This window comes from Festucalex cinctus, chromosome 10, assembly GCF_051991245.1.
Source record: "Festucalex cinctus isolate MCC-2025b chromosome 10, RoL_Fcin_1.0, whole genome shotgun sequence".
Classification (NCBI taxonomy): Eukaryota; Metazoa; Chordata; class Actinopteri; order Syngnathiformes; family Syngnathidae; genus Festucalex; species Festucalex cinctus.
The window spans coordinates 27,368,323-27,385,453 of NC_135420.1; the positions used below are offsets into that span (position 1 = coordinate 27,368,323).

A 17,131-nucleotide genomic window follows, 5' to 3' on the forward strand; every position below is an offset into this window, starting at 1 on the left:
GCTCACTGATGCATCTCGCTCATTATTGTCACACACACAAGCGGGCCGACGGCTGCTCTGTCTTCACGTGTCCGTCATTAGACTCGGGCTCAGGAAGTGACAAATATTTCAAATCCTTTAATCCCAAATCTTGTCTTAGTTTTATGCAAAGTCTGTTAGCCAACATCCAACATGACTTAAAAAAAAACACCCCCCAAAAAAACAACAACTGAATTTAAGGCAGCATATGGCTGCTAACTCATTGCAAAGAAAAGTTTTGGGTTGGAAAGTCCACTCGGACTTCAATCTGAAGTTTGCGTCTCGTGCCGTGCTTGTATGAGTTTTGGGTGTCTACTATCATTTCCTGCTACATTCAGAAAAAAACATGCACATTTAATACTTTGAAACAGTTAATACTTTAAACGATCCATTTACAGGTAGAACGTCAACAGTTTAGGGTGCACAGACACTACTGCAAAAAAAACAAAACAAAAAAAACATTGACATTTGACAATCATCAGATTATATGAACATTTTGAACATACAGTGGTTTCTTTTTAATATGCCGCACACTTTTAGTCTTTATGTGAAGTGTTAATTACTTTCTATGACCAGTACAGGAAAAGTAAGCAAAATGGTAGAACATGGGTTTTTAAAATTGCTGTAAAGGAGATAATTACAAACTACTCACACTCTATTTTTCATGCCGCTAAGTTCATTATGTATGGAGAATTAAAACAAAAAAAAGAAAGAAACCTTTTTGAGTTCTTTGAGGTTTTGCTCCTCTCTCTCTCTCTGTCTCTCCCCCTGCTCTCGCTCACACAAAACACACGATCCCCTCTCAGCCCCTCTCGCTGGAAGAAACTGGCTGATTCTCAGACACCTGGTCATTACCATTGCTAATTAGGTACAATTAATCAGGCTTCTGTGTGTGTGCATGTGTGTGTGTGTGAGTAACAGATCGAGAGAGAGAGAGAGAGAGAGAGAGAGAGAGCTGAAATGTTATGTAGTGTGCAGTTCCCAGAAAATCCCTTCCCACTGACTGACAATCCCTCCCACACACAAAAACTGTATATACGGGTTGGTCTGCCATTAAAATGACCTGTCATTGTTTTGTTTTGTTTTTTTTTCTGCGAAATTTAATATATCAAAAGTACGGTACTTGATATCGGTGACTAGTCAAATATATTTGTAGTCTGAAAATTTTTTTATACAATCCAAACTCTTTGTATTGTGCTGTTAAAAATAGGATATTAGGATACATTTGTCTTTAAAATATAAATGGGACATACAGTAATCAATCATAAACGAAGCAGAATGACCTCCATGCTAAACTCCCAATGATGAAACAAGGCAAGGTACATAGTTATGGTTTGTTTTACACTAGTTGCAAAACTCAACTTCGCAACCTCACACTTGTTTTGTGTTGGCGAAACGATTCTCTTTTTACAAGAGCAATTTACATAAACTTTTAAGGGAAGGCCAGCGGTGGTTGGCTCGTATGGCTGCAGCGGAGAAAGGTCTTTTTAACGTGCTTGGCACATACAACACAGGTTTATCACCCTCTCCTGTTCCCACACACTCGCCTTACACCATTACCTGACTGCTCGGGCCAATCGTCCAATCACAGGCCAAGGTTTTGCTCAGGTGACCTGATCAGGAAACACGAGCAGGGGGATGCGGTTACGCACGGGACCCGGTCTGATAACAGCGCTCTGTCTAACCCTGTCACCCTCGTTTTAATCTCTCTCTCTCTCTCTCTCTCTCTCCCTCTCTCTCTCTCTCTCTCTCTCTCTCCCTCTCCCTCTCCCTCTCCCTCTCTCTCCCCTGCTCTGCAATTGACAGATTTTGTTTCACCTTTGCTTTCATGCTAAACTGTCGGACCCTGAAGCCCGATGAATCTGAGTGTGTGTGTGTGTGTGTGTGCCTGTTTGCCGTTCACAGGTAAACAATTTGGCATGTTGGAACAGGACCAAGTTACCAAATAAATACGAAAACATATCCCATGCACCGTGGAGCCATCCTGATATTCACATGAGGTAATTCATAAAAACGCACAACTTATAATTAAATGGTTAACAATCACACCGGACAAAGGCGAACCATCCACATAATGTAAACTATGATTTCAATCGTCCTACAGACAGGTAACCTTAGATCAACGATGATGATGATGATGATGAAGATGATGACTTTGCTCCTGCTGCGTTGAGAGATTTGGCCGCTCTGATCCGTCGACTGCGAATGACAAGGTCAGTGTTCAGTCTCCTCGTGTGTAACGCGACTCCTGTACGCGAGCGTCGCCCCCGACCCCGTGACCTCCGACCCCACCTGCCAGGTCATTCTCATGCCACCCTGACCCTGGCCGTGAAACCGGAGAGCGCCAAACATGATGGCGGCATCAAACGCGCCCCAGAAAAGAAACCGGACCTCAAAATCAAAGTTCATTAGAATTGCGAGATGAGCCCAATTGCCAAACGAGTGAAATCAGGACACGCCAGTTCTCTGTATTAGTATAAAATGCATTTTATAAAGGAAAACATGCTGCATTTGTCGGAATACTCGGCCCCCACATTTGCCACTAAACGGTCGACAAAAATGACAGAATGTTTCACCCCCTGTGTTGCACACATCACAATCTTACAATTGGCCAAGCTCGGTAAACATTCACTGATAAAAGTCGCATTGGTGTCGACTCAACGTGCATTCCAACTATTCAGAAAGGTCGTGTTTCTTTCTTGAACACTGCACCAATATGGGTAAACACATTCCGTGCTATAGCTCCATTTGCAGAGAAAGTAAAACATGCCAGACAACCAAGGCCATTACTGTTATTTCTTTATTTATCTATTAATGAGTTTTTATAAAAGCTGCCGAAGGGCACCGAATGTAGCTGTCACCTTGACAAGCAGAAGCTGCAGTGGCAAATGCAGGATCTGCTTCTTGTAAGCACTGCTTACTCAAGGTTAATGTTTAGAACTGTCCAAGCGCATGCATTTGGGTGCTTCGATCACAAATCACAAATCATTTATCGAATCACCCGTAGCCATCTGTAAGCAGTATTGTGACCCGTTTTGGGCTTTTTGATGGTTCAAAATACGATACTGCCTATGGGTCGTCGCGTTGTCCTAACCGTTGGCATGTAGCAGAAAATGACGAAAATGCAGCAAAACCGTTCACGACTAACTAACTAACTAATTCAAACCCAAAAACATGTGAACATGTTTTTTAATACTTTGTCATTCACTCCCAAAAATACATTTACATTTAAAAAAAAAAAAAATGCAAGATGATACAGACAGCTGTGGTGCAGTTTCTGACCTGAAGAGTTGAGTTAAAGCAATGGGAGTTATAAAAAATAATAATAATAATAATAAAAAAATAGATAATAAACGGCCAGCAGGTGGCAGCAGAGTATAAGAGCTCAGCCAGGGCCATGTTACAACAAGCTCTTTTTGCCAGTGTTTGCATCAGGAATGTGAATATTGATTAAATTTAGCTATATTCTAATGCTAATATCTGCAAAAGCAGAAACTGATACAAATATAGTTTTTATTCCTGATGAAAGAAAAGAGCCTCTAATCTTTCTTTTGGTAGGTTCCATGGTTTTATAGGAATAGAACACAATATTCTGTTGGGTTTGCAAAATCAGTCAAAATCCACTAAAACAGCCCGGAGCAAAGCGATGTTTCTTCAGTGAAAAATGACTGCGAGTGAATCATACCAAGTACCACATTTTGGGCTGTCAACAATAGGAATGGTCCAAATCAGGATCCACACAAAACCAAAAATGTTCGCCACGAGGAGCTGCAGGGTGTGTAGGCAGTGACGACAGAATTGGGGAATATTTATCTCCCTTTCACTCCTTTTAAAAAGCTATCAGTCTCATGTGTTTGATTGTTATTCCCTTCAGGGAGATCTTTTGTCCTTTGGGAGGACGACTTTAATACACGGACGCCTGGGGTTAATAATAAGCTTGACCTCTCAGATAAACCTGCGCGTGAAGTTGTGCCTTCATCTCGACGTGTTTGTGCGGATCTTTGCGTGCTGCCTCTTCTCGACTTGAACTCGATGGTCTTTGTAATAACGTGTTCCACAGATAATGCCAATTGTCTTTGGCCGCAGCAGCGTTGCGATAAGCTGGCAAGCTTGACTCAAATTGTTCTGCTTGACTCCAACTTGATGCACGTTCATATTATCATTGTTGAGTGAGACCCTCAGAAGAGTCAAACAGAAGGTGCCCTCTGTTTGCTCAATAAGTGGCTGCAATAATCCCGCCGTTCCAGATAACGCTTCGCAGTCCGGTACATTTGGAAAACACGGGCAGACGCGAGTGATTGTCATTTTCAAGAGCTCTATGGTATCGGAAGAAAGATGAGGTAACAGGAAGAGCAGCAATTTGCATTGTTAAATGCCTCAATTTAAGTCTAATGTAACATTTGGATAATCGATTGACAGGCACTTTAAAAATGGAATGTCATCAACAAAGATTTCATCGACCAGCAGGTGCGGCGCTGCGTGGTGGACAGGGGTGGCCACTGTTCACTGTCTGGACACCCTCGCATCTAGAGGAACATTTTGATACTTTCTTGCCATTATATTATATTTCGAGGAAAGAAAATACAAATCATCTCATCTGATCACTTTGATTGCTAGCTAGTTGCTAGAAAGAAGTAAACTAAGTCATACAAAATCAAAGCAACGACAAAAAAATACAAATAAATAAAGGCATTATTTAGCAAATTAAGCTAAGCAAAATGTTATATTATGTGTGTGTTGGGCACGGTTCTGGATATTAGTGAAATTTATTACAGGAAACACTGATGGTGGACGGTTTGTTGAACAGGATCATTTTAGATGGCGTTAGTTGCATGTCGGAGCATTCCCTCAGATGTTGCAATGCGTCTAAATAGATTACCCCCACGGATGATTGAGGGTGGGGCGGAGCATGGAGGAAAAGGCCCTACGCACATTAGCTAGGGACGACTCTGACTTCACGTCATGTCTCATCTCAATTAAAACAGTTCAAAATAAAAGAACAGACAATTCAAGACAAAGTATTTATTCCAACCTCAGTAACATGTTCAACATTTGAACGTTTTCCAAAGCTGATTTACAGAGCACCCTCCATGCTGGCGTACTTGAGTGCAATGCCTGACAAGAAATAAAATAGTTTGTCGCATTCTCCAAGTATTAATGACATGCCAAGAAATAAGTAGATAAGGCGTATGTACAAGCACACATGTTGGTGTTTGATTTGACACTGAGGTGGAGCGTTGAATCCTGTCCAACGGCGATAAGCGTTTTCGGTGACGGGGTTACATTAACCCTAAGCGACATTACATGCACTCACATCCGCACGCAACACGAGGGAGGGACAGGGGGTGTGTGAGAACACGCTTTAAGACGCGTCAAGTCCCGATGTGTGACACTAAATCCCATTCATGGCAACAAACACACTGACGGGAGTGGGATGGAGGTGCACAGACGAGGTTTATTGCATGCCAACAAGATATACTGTATACATGGGAGGGAGACTGTAAATCTACCATGACGCACGGAATCACCAAGCAGGAGCAAGAGAGAATCTGCTCCAGACTCCTGCTCCTGCTCAGTCCAAAACGTAAGCTTCAAAATAGGTCAAAACAGTTCCATCAAGTAAATACGATCAGTATTTAAATGCACCAATCTAGAAAAGCAAATAAACAAACACCAAAGTTGAACGTAGTAGTTCAGTGATGCTGTTTGACTCCAGGTTTCGTGAGGTTTCTTTTTTTTTTTTTTTTTTTTTTTTTCAGATCAAATCAGGCTTTCATGTGGGCAGCTTGCATGTTGTCAAACAGACAACAGATTTTCCATGTCAGATATAGTGCATGAATACATCTCTCTTTATTCTTGCAACAATTACGGTATGTCTAGATCTATTTCCTCATATACCAATAGCACCATAAAACCAAGGTTATGATGACCGATCCTCGTCAACAACCACCCACAAATTTCACTATACAGTATATAGATTTTTCTCGTTTATGAAGTTTGTAATCTCTTTTAAATTGTGCTGCTAACTCGTTGACGTCCAAAGACGTTTAATAATGATTAGTAAAATTCCGATGAATGGAATGCGATCTTTCATTTAGTAGCCACGTTGTATATGTAGTAAAGGCAAACAATATTCTTTTTGCCTTGAAAGATGTGGCACTGTGGCTTTTTTTGTTTTGTTTTTATAACGTGTGGCAGTCAGAGTTAATTGGTCACTTAAGGGGGCGTGTCCAGCTCCTGGTAGACAAGATTGCCTCTGCAGGCCTGTTCTAAAAATAGCGTAGCGCACTAAGTGAGTGACCGTTTCAACATTTGAAAACAAGTAAAAAGAATCTTATAAAGAACTCGATAGTGCGGGAGGCCAGAATTGCATTGATGTGCTCCCTCCTGCGAGCTCCAGTTAGGAGGCGCTCGCGTTAGGGCTGTCTGACTCCAAAATTAATTGCATTGCACTAATTCAGCCGAGATGTAACAAAGGCACGGATGATTGTTGGTAAATGCTGTTGAGAAAGGAGAGGGTTTACCTTAACCAGCTGCAGAAGATGAAAAATGCTGGATTTAAACCACAAACAAAAACACATTCAAGTCAAATATCCGTACACCATCCTTCACGAAATACACTTCATGAAGCGTCTTTATGTAACTATTAAGGCATATTTCTTTCTGACGATTTTGTTATAATTCACATTTGCATGACCATTTAGGCGTTCATCTTTGATCCCAAGATTAGGTGACATCTCACCAAAGTTATAAGATTTCCACACTACTCTATTGTCCACGTCAATGATTTGAAACTGAAGATGATCCTGAAAGGAAAATGACGGAAAGAAGGTGAACTGTAATCAGAGATAAAAAAGGGGGTGGAGCACTAAAAGATAATCAGATACTCCTAATTCGCGCTGTCAGTCTCCATATGCTCCAGTTAGTAATCGCCCTTCTCCACCCATCTTGCTTTACACCAACACACCTGTTACCTGTTTACAGTTTCTTTTCTTTTTGTCTGCAGTCAATTCATTTATTTCTGGTTAAAGTTACAGTGTTTGGTGCATTTCTTAAAAATCACGATTGGATATTGTTCCAAGGATGTTCCCTTGGCAAAAAATGCAAAACAACAAACCAAACAATTTGATCGTTCTTAACAGTCTGCGTAATCAAAAATTTCATATTAAGTTATTAAGCAAAGGTTTCAGGATGTATATGATGATAGAGTCGCCAGTCAGAGGAGGCAGCTGTTGAAGGCAACAGTTGTCCCTCTCTGCATAATTCAATTCTAACAGCCGGTCCTGTCAGCTGTATCGTCAGCAAGCAGGTATCACATCATCATCCCTGGCACTCGCTCATTTGGCGCGCCATCAAAGAAGCAATGCAGCAAAAGGATGCGGTTGCGGCAGTCCTACCACTGTGTTGTCCTCAAACGAACGTATGACAGCTGATTTTTTTATTTTTTTGCAGAGCAGTCGTAGGTCAGTAGTGTGAACAGGATGGGGCTGAGTACACGGCCCTGGGGGGCTGCCAGAGTTGAGGGTGATGGATGAGGAGTGGGTTCTGTGGTCTGCCGGTCAGGAAGTCCAATTCAGTTATTTTAAGGCTGTATTTGATATTCTGCACGGGGAGTACGTGAGTCTTGAGAAAAAATGAGATCTACATCACGTTAAACTCCTCAGGTAGGAAGAAATTGATTAGCATTTTAAATCGTTGCTCTTCATATGTGGGAAATGATCTGCCAATTAGAGAAAATTCATCTCCTCTTTAGCGGTTCTTGCTCTCTGTCAAGGCAGACTCGTTCTTTGATGTTAATTTGACAAGTAGGATTACACCAAAATCGACACTTATCTTAATGGAACAGCCTCCTTAAAAGGAGAAACGGGATCTATTTTTGGCGCCTCTTATTGTATGGATTGCACACTGTCAGGAAGAAGGCTAGACTGAAAGAAAAATGGTCACGGTCTCTTTTAATTGTACTTGTAATTGAGTTAATTTGTCCAGATCTACAGTAGCTGTTAGGATTCACCGCAGATTAAAAGACATGCCAAGGCTAATTGCGCCCTGGTATCCATAGCAATCCTATAGCAACACGAGACAGTAAACCTCCCACACCATTAATGCATACGTTACGATTTAAGGCGAAAATATTCTGGAGGTCATATCCTTTCAAAATCACTTCTTTTCATATGCTTGAGGAAGCGAGCTCTCGTGGTAACAGGTGCAACAGTCCATAAGACTGGACCGTCATTGCTATTATGCATTCAGACATGGATGAATGAATGTGAACAAGCTGGTAAATGCATAAAAACACAAGCCTCAAAATTAATTAGATACAAAAAAAAAAAAGAGTCAGCCCCATCGAAACTCATTGAATAGCAAAGAATGAGAATCACAGACGTTTAAGTGTCTCTGATAAATGAACCTCCAAGACGATTCCCCCAAAAACTTGTTGCTGGGATGCGCATACGTGATCGACACACGAGTTAGTTAAAAAATAGAGCACCACCTTCTGTTTTTCGCAATTTTTTTTTTCTGTTTTTTTTTTCCACTATTTTTTTTCCCGTTTTTCGGAATATTCTTTTCATAACACAAAAATGCAGTAAAACAGAAAAACATGTTCAGAAAATTGTGGAAAAAAAAAAATAAAAAATCCCAAAAAACAAAGCTCCCCCAAAAATTAGTCAGAAAAACTGAGTTTTTTTTTTTTTTTTCAAGTGACACTTCTGTATAAAACAGCAACCGTTGACCAAAGAATACGACTAAAGCAAACAAAAGTATGCACATGTGCAATAAAATGAATATTTTTTCTCCACAATAAATTCTACGATTCCGTTCATGCAGTGTACTCGGCGTGACGGTAACTCAACTCAGCAGTGTCGTTGTCGGTCTCTCTTTACCCGCTGTGATCTCTGTCTCTCCGGCCCCGGGGCTACACAATCATCAGTCAGTGGATCCACCCATCCGTCCCTCCATCGTGCCCATGGGCCTCTCGGCCACTCCTAATCCCAGAGCACTGCACCCTCCCAGGTACGAAACCCCCTCTCCCCTCCCCGGAGTCCCCCAGAGAATCGCTGGCTTTTACTCGTCTTACAGGGCGTCAATTGAGGCTGTAATCAAACCCTGGTGAGAGAGCGCGCTCCGAGACAGACAGACAGGCAAGGAGACAGACAGATGGATCAACAGGCAGTCAGGTGGATACAGGGAGAGCAGATGATGGCATTCAGGTCGCGATGAAGTGGCAAGAAAACCACAGGGACAAGTTGAGATGAATAGAAACTGGAAGTGTGTCAGCTAACCTGATCGGGGTTGGGGTTTGTTTTTTTTTGGCCGCCCTCCCGTACATGACCAAATCTGATGCCCTTCTCTGGTGTAAGCAGCAGAAAACATGAAATCTGTTCGGAAAGAATAGGACGGGAGAGGAGCTTCCTCCATTTGCCAGCTGTCGTTTCAGTGCCTGAACTTGCACGCAGGTACAAACACACAAATATTTTCTGCTTTACATGTGTCGCGGGGACATCAGGTTCTCTCTGGCACTCGCTTGTGGACAATGGTTGTATTTTATTTATTTATTTATTTATTTATGTATTTATTTATTTTTGGTCCTCCATTCTGGGGACCACATAGCAACAATACTTTGGGCCACTCCCAGTGGTCATAACCACATCTTCTAATCTATTACTTTTTCAATCAGTCAATCAATCAATCAATCAATCAATCAATCAATCAATCAATCAATCAATCAATCAATCAACCAACCAACCAACCAACCAACCAACCAACCAACCAATCAATCAACCAACCAACCAACCAATCAACCTATCAATCAACCAACCAACCTATCAATCAAAATGTAATTATGTAGCACCATTCATACATTGAAATGCAACTCAAGGTGGTAAACAATTAAAACGTCCATAATACAATAAGAAGAAAAAACACACACACCCACACACACACACACACACCCCACCCCATCCCCCAACACACACACCTACACACAAACATGGCGGGGCACAGAGAAACCATGTAAGGAAAGGCACCCAGGAGACACTGGAGCTAAAACCTAAAAGACAACAAAATAAAAACAGCTAAAATCTAAAAGACAACAGGATAAAATGCAAAAACAAAGCTAAAAGACAATTATGATAAAAGGAACTGGAAACTAAGAAAATAAATAAAAGGGGTTTAAAAAGATCATTTAAATGCCAAACTAAAAAAAATGTGTCTTTAGCATCCTCTTAAGAATATCAATCGTCTCTGCGGACCCGTTCCATACGTGAGGACCATTGACATTCCTTGCATTTGAAATCAACCTACTCATGTCCACCTTATTTCAACATTGACTTTGTCATGAAAGCTATTTATTTTATTTTATTTTTATACGATATCTGTGATTGGGTCAGGATTCTTGACGCTGACCATACTCCAAAGTTCACCACTCATGTTGATGAGCCAAGAGCCTGTTGAATGCATACGTTGATTGTGCACGGTTCTTCCCTTACTACGGAGGTACCGGTCCGGATTGAAGCCCAACTTCCTTACACAATATGCACAGTGCCGATGTTCTCATTATCGTAAATAATCCCGCTCACTAGCTTTTAGTGAAGTACTGATGTAACTATCACTAAAAGTCATTTGTTTGTGTCTTTTGTAAATAGCGACGGTACAGTTCTGACCCAATGCTCCTTGAAGCTAGAGTGGGCATAAAAAGTCTACACACCCGTGTTCAAACGCCAGCTTTTTGTAATATTAAAAAATGAGAGCAAGATGAATCATTTCAAAACTGTTAGAAAACAGTTAACATGGGGAGAAATAAACTTTGAAGCTGGACAACCTCGAGGCATGAAAGAAATGAGAGAAGGGAAAGAAACAGCAAGAAATGAAGGCTGGAGTTGGGTTGGGGGGGGATGCGGCGAGGATGAGACAGACTTGTAACTGAACGTTTCCATCCAACTATCAAGTGAATTTTACGCAAACTTTTGAAAAAGTCCCAGGAAGTAAATGATTGGATGTGCTTCCATCACCGCCGGTTGAAGCTGATGAAAATAAACCGCTTCGATAAATGATCAAAAAAAAAAAAGAGAGAAGGGGGAAACTTTATTTATCAATTTGGAGCTACAAGTTGTGTGTCTGTCCATCTTTCTTCATGGCCTGAGCCGAAATCTTGAAGCTGCGGCTCCAGTATCGGCTTTCGCGACATGAGAGGCCCCCGTGGCGGCTCGCAGGCTGCTGCTCTTTGAAGCTTTAGTGGCGCTGCACTGCCTCATTTGGTAACAGGTTGGGAATGGGCCGCTGGCGAAAAATGAGACTCTGGTCACCTTGGAAACGCAAACCCCCATCCCACCCCATCTACCTTCACAGTGTCATTTCAAGAGAATGTACAGTAACTTTTTATTTTACTTACTTATGGAGTGTTGATATATGATCAGTGAGTAAGCAATGTTCCGTTTTGAGCTACACAACATTTTCTTTTTCTTTTTCCTGAATTTTTGTCACGATTTCGAGGTGGAGTGAGAGATGTACACCCAAATTGAGGAGACTGATTAGACAGGAAATAGCAACTTAGGGTGATTTATTGACAAGTGGGCAGGAAAACTATGACTTCGACTAGACGGAAACTTGACGTGACGTGACGTGACAGGACTTGACAGAACTAGACGTGACGTGACTTGACAGAACTGGACTTGACGTGACTGGACTTGACTTGACATAACTGGACTTGATTTGACAGAACTGGACTTGACAGAACTGGACTTGACTTGACTTGGCAGAACTGGACTTCACTTGGCAGAACTGGACTTGACTTGACTTGAAAGAACTGGACTTGATTTGACAGAACTGGACTTGACAGAACTGGACTTGACTTGGGAGAACTAGACTTGTCTTGACTTGGCAAAACTGGACTTGACAGAACTGGACTTGACTTGACTTGGCAGAACTGGACTTGACTTGACTCGACAGAACTGGACTTGACAGAACTGGACTTGACTTGACTTGGCAAAACTGGACTTGACTTGACTTGACTTGACAACACTGGACTTGACAGAACTGGACATGACTTGGCAGAACTAGACTTAACTTGACTTGGCAAAACTGGACTTGACTTGACTTGACAGAATTGGACTTGACTTGACTTGAAAGAACTGGACTTGACTTGACTTGGCAGGACTGGACTTGACTTGACTTGAAAGAACTGGACTTGACTTGGCAAAACTGGATTTGACTTGAATTGACAGAACTGGACTTGACAGAACTGGACTTGATGTGATGGGACGGGACCGAACTTGCCTTAACGGGGAGTGACTGTAGCTTGCCAACACAGCAGCGCTTCGTAGACGAGACACCCAGCATGACCCACGTAACACTAGTATTAACGAGACACTAACAAGACACACCTGGGAACCACAGTAGGCTGAGGGCACTGATTGGTCGCACATACTGGGAAGGGAGGACATTAAAGTACACTTTAAACCGGATCCAGGACAGAATTCAGCCCCAGGCACAAATCCCAACCTGTTGTTTACAAAACCTGTTTTTTTTTTTTTTCTGAGGTGTAATGAGTGTGTCTTGGCGCTGATACCTTCTCATTACCCTGTCATGGCAGGGAAGTGAAAGGGGCTAATCGTTGCACAGCGTTTAAAAGGCTTCCACTACACTGCATCCAGGAGCACCTATCAGTTTACCCAAGCTGGGAACGACGAGGCACACCAGCATTAATACAAGTGCCAGTATTCACCTGTTTAGTGTTTCTGTCTTTTCAGAACTCTCAGGTACGCTTTTGAACTGGCTTAAATGACACGTCACTGGCAGAGAATTTTGCCACCACGGGTGAATATTCTTTGTCAGGAGGTCACAAGCTGGATTGTGGTGTCCCACAAGGTTCAATTTTAGGTCCAACACTTTTTTTTTTTTTTTTTTTTTTTTTTTTTTTTTTTTAATGCATATAATACTTTATATTTTTGAAATCAAATCTTGCATGGCACATCATTTCCTTCAGCTCAACCAGGACAAAACTGATGTTTTAGTTTTGTTGTCCCATTTCAGTATATTTTCATCCTCATGTTTTTTTTTTTTTTTTTTTTTTTTTTTTTTTTTTTTTAAATGTCTGGCTCTGTACTACTGATTAAGACCCCAATCTGTTGTTGTGGCCACTTTTTCTTGATTACCTGCGCTTCATCCTCATCATTCTCATCTCCGTCTCGTTTTTTTTTGGCCTGGCTGCTCACTGAACTGTGAGTGTGAGTGCGCGCATGTTGTGCGTGTGCGTGTGCGTGTCGGTCCTGCCAGCCTAACGAGTTTGATAGCTGTCACCTGATCTCGGTGATGAGGGTTGCTGTAGTAGTGGGAGGAACGACGAGAGTAAGAGCAGAGTTAGGTTTCTCCGCAGTAATTAGTTTTCCCAGCCTCTAATTATACCAGACGGAATTACAAGCCTGATTGACTGTCATTTAAGCATTTTAATTTGTGGAATTGCCCCTTTTTCCGCTTAAAAAAACTGCAGGAAAAGTTGTTGTTTTGATTGGCTGGCATGTAGATAAGGAACTGGAAGAGTGCAGAGTATTTCATGCAGGTAATTTTTCACAGTTCAGATCTACCATGACTCGACATTTCGATGTTCTCGTTTTGCCACGAGTTTCTGCTACAAAATCACGTGACCAGAGTTCTTTTTTGTTTGGAGAATGATGCACTGTACTGGACTGTTGGGGTTGAAAGAGAATTGAGCTAAAGAGTGAGGATCTTCATTTACTGATTGGTCCATGTTCCCATCTTCTTCCATGTTCACTAGCCGTCGGCAGTGACCGAAAGGACAAAGTCGCGATGCAAACAACCAAAACGAGTCTTGGCTGCCGGGTGTCTGGACTTAAATTTAGCGACCCGGTACATCAGAAGACTTTGAAAAGATTTGGAAAAGACCTTTGGAAAATTGCCATCTGACACCGTCTTGCGTCTTGATTGGTTTACTAGGTCATGCGGGCCTGGTTTACGGTACAGTCAATTAGGACTCAACCACACACAAGACACGGAAGTTGGGAAAGTCTTTATACAAAAATACAGAGTCGCAACAGATCAGGGCTGGATTCAGATGACAACATCGTCATCATCCTCATAAGGGACATAAAACAAGACCGTCACAACACAATGACCCCAAGACCCGACCCAAAACAAAGTCATAAGAACATAGTTTAGTCATCCACTGTTTGTTTTGCCTGTGGCTACCTGTTTCCCTCTCCGTCTTGCTGCCTTGGCCCGACTCTCTTCCCGTCTTCCACTTTTTCTTCGTCTGCCGCTCCGGCTCCCTGCTGACGCACGCCTGATAGAACAGCAGCCCCCTTTTTAAACGATTAACTTCACAATCCCTTCCCCGAACAATCTCATTGCTTCTATTCTTCCCTCCCTCTCGGTGTGAAGCGCTCCCGCTTCATTTGACCGCGTTATTTCGACATCCCATTCATGGGGCTCAGATCACACAAGGGCCTGTAATGACAGCACATTTATTAATTAATTGCATGTGTAATTGCTAAAATTAAGTTTTGGAAACTTGGTAATGATGTGAGGAATTATGGGGATGGAAGGAGGGGAAGAAGCTTTGAAGACAAGCATCCCACCCAGCCTCCCCCCCCCCCCCCCCCCCCGAGTTCTTTGGGGATGGGAGATGGAGAGGACGCGTGGATGGATGGTTTCGAAATGAGGAGATAGAGGAGTGGAGGGCTGTGAGAGGAGTAATCCAGGAGGAAAGACGTACTGTACTGCGGCGCCGATCGGAGGCGAGGAGTTTTGTCTCTGGGCTAATCTTCTTTGCGGAAGTGGTGTCATGGCCGTCACTCCGCTCGTCCCTGTCAGTCTGTTGCTCCGTCCGTCGTGCCGCGGCAAATTCCCTCATTGATTCCAAGCCGGGCCACTTTAATTAACTTCCTCCCTGAGATAATGGCCAGCTCAGAGGAATCTCCTCAGCGCCAAACTCTGAGAAAAACTTTTCCATATACATCAGGCCCCTTCAGCGGCGAAACAATTTACGTCTTTTTAGGTTGAGGGATTTTGTCCGAAAAAAATTCCATTTGAACATGAGGAGCGAATTGTTTATTGTCTGGGGTATTCAGAGAATATGGCGGGGTTCGAGGTCTCCCTGTGCTGAGACGATAGCAACAGACTCTATTATGTGTTGAGTGTATAATTTCACTGAATGAATGCTTGGATGGGAAAAACGTCCTTGGTGGGATAAATGGTTTTTCAGTCACGTAAACTGTCGGGGGGGGGGGGGGGGGGGGGGGAGTGCAGGCCGAGAGATGGCAAAAGAAGAGGAAGGAGTTAGAAAAGGATGTTGATTATTTTTTTTTTGTTGTGAAAACAGAGACAAAAGCGAATTACCTTCTGGAAACAAAAAACATTCCCTATGGTTGTATTCTTTACGTATGGGAAATTTGTCTTGATCTCACATTGCTATCCAGTAGTGCTAATGTTGTCTGCCATTTTTCATATTTAGTCTGTTTTAGTCCAGTTTCATTTCATGCTGGTTAGTTTTTATCATAATCAACCTCATCCCGTTCTTATTTAGTCAGTTTTTAGTCAACTATAAATATTGTATTTTAGTCATTATTTTAGTCCAAGAAAACATTATTTTATTCAGCTATTTTTTTTGTCAACAAAAACTGGATTACGATCCAGTAATTTCATTTTCCGGGTACTTCTTTGTGAAAGTTCAAGACGGGCCGGCCGCTCTGGTCATCTTTTCCATCTGTCTGCTTCCGTGACAAAAGCAGGGCAGCTAATCCGTGTTTGGTGTGGAAATGTGCTGGGGCAGCCACTCGCTCCGATGTGATAGCAGAGACGCTTGATCACGTTTATCTGCAGTTAACACCTTCCCGTCTTGATCTGGGAGCTATCCTGGGGATCACCTTTCCGCAAAGAAAGAAAGAACGACGGCAACCGAGCGAGGGAACGATGGATGGAAAGAAGGAGAGGAAAGAGGCCAGGGCCGCCTCCTGTGTAAATGCTGCTTGTGATTGTAAGGTGAGCTGTCTGATGAAAGCTAAATGCGATAATTTCCAGCTGGGACGCTGGCGTTCTCTTCCAGGGAGGGCCCAGACACAGAGCGCTTATAGTCACAGATTGTCATCACGGTATGAGATGATTGTTTCGTGATTACAAGCACAGTGTTTCATGTCAAACTTGATCGTGGCCAAGTCCACGCAAACAGAATTCTTTTCGCCCATTTTATATATTTCAGAGCTTTTTTTCGTTCGAAAGTTTTGACCGAATTTTCAGGAATATGGGATAGAGATTTTCGAAATCGCATTTTCCAGCTCTTTGAATGCTTAACTCATTCACTCGCCACCATTTTCACATTTCGCAATCCCGTTCGCTCCCGGCTGTTTTGCTGGGTTTTGACTGATGTTGCAAAGCCCACAAATATTGTGTTCTATTGCTATAAAAACATGGAACCTACCAAAAGAAAGATTAAAGTCTCTTCTTTCATCAGGTAAAAAGTATGTTTCTATCTGTTTCCGTTTTGCAGCAATTAACATTAGAAGAGAGCTAAGTTTCATCAGTTTTCACAAATCTATATAAAATTGTAAGTAATTTAGCTTTTTTTCCAGATGGCCCTGGTTGATCTCCTTTGCTCTGCTGCCACCTGCTGGCCGTTTGTGTAATAACTACCATTTCTGCAACCGTTCTTTGCAGTTGAGAGACTGCATCAAAGCCTTCTGTATGCTCTAGCATAACCCCCCCCCCCCCCAAAAAAAAAAAAAACGTATAAATACGTTTTTGGGACACTTACATTAAAAAAAACGTATTTACACATTATTTTTACGACTTTTTGTGCGTCGTCTACTGTATGCAGTCCTGCATTTAACCTATATGAGCACGTCGAGCACACGTGAGACACGTTGGATCCATTTTTTCTAGTGCCAGGGGAGCAAATTTGCGAGTTTTTACCCTTGCACAAAGATTCCTCAGCCACTGAGGTGGAGGTGATGCAGAGGACTGCTGTGGGTTAACTGCTCATTTTTAATAATCCCTCTGCACATATCTTGACGCCAGATGGGAGAAATCCAACCCGGACGCCAGACACACCACTTGAGCAATCTTTCATTGGTTGATCAGCTATTTTGGACAGTTTTTTTTCCTG

At 42.3% G+C, this 17,131-nt stretch overlaps 1 protein-coding gene across 2 annotated transcripts in view; it reads left to right on the forward strand.

The window, feature by feature from the left end:
- LOC144026706 (uncharacterized) overlaps positions 1-17,131 on the forward strand; it is a 166,501-nt gene that overhangs the window by 42,455 nt on the left and 106,915 nt on the right. For both annotated transcript variants that reach the window (XM_077533626.1, XM_077533625.1), the window contains exons 8-9: positions 1,924-2,018; positions 2,123-2,231. The gene's annotated coding sequence lies outside the window, so the exon portion shown is untranslated. The remainder of the gene's footprint in view (positions 1-1,923; positions 2,019-2,122; positions 2,232-17,131) is intronic.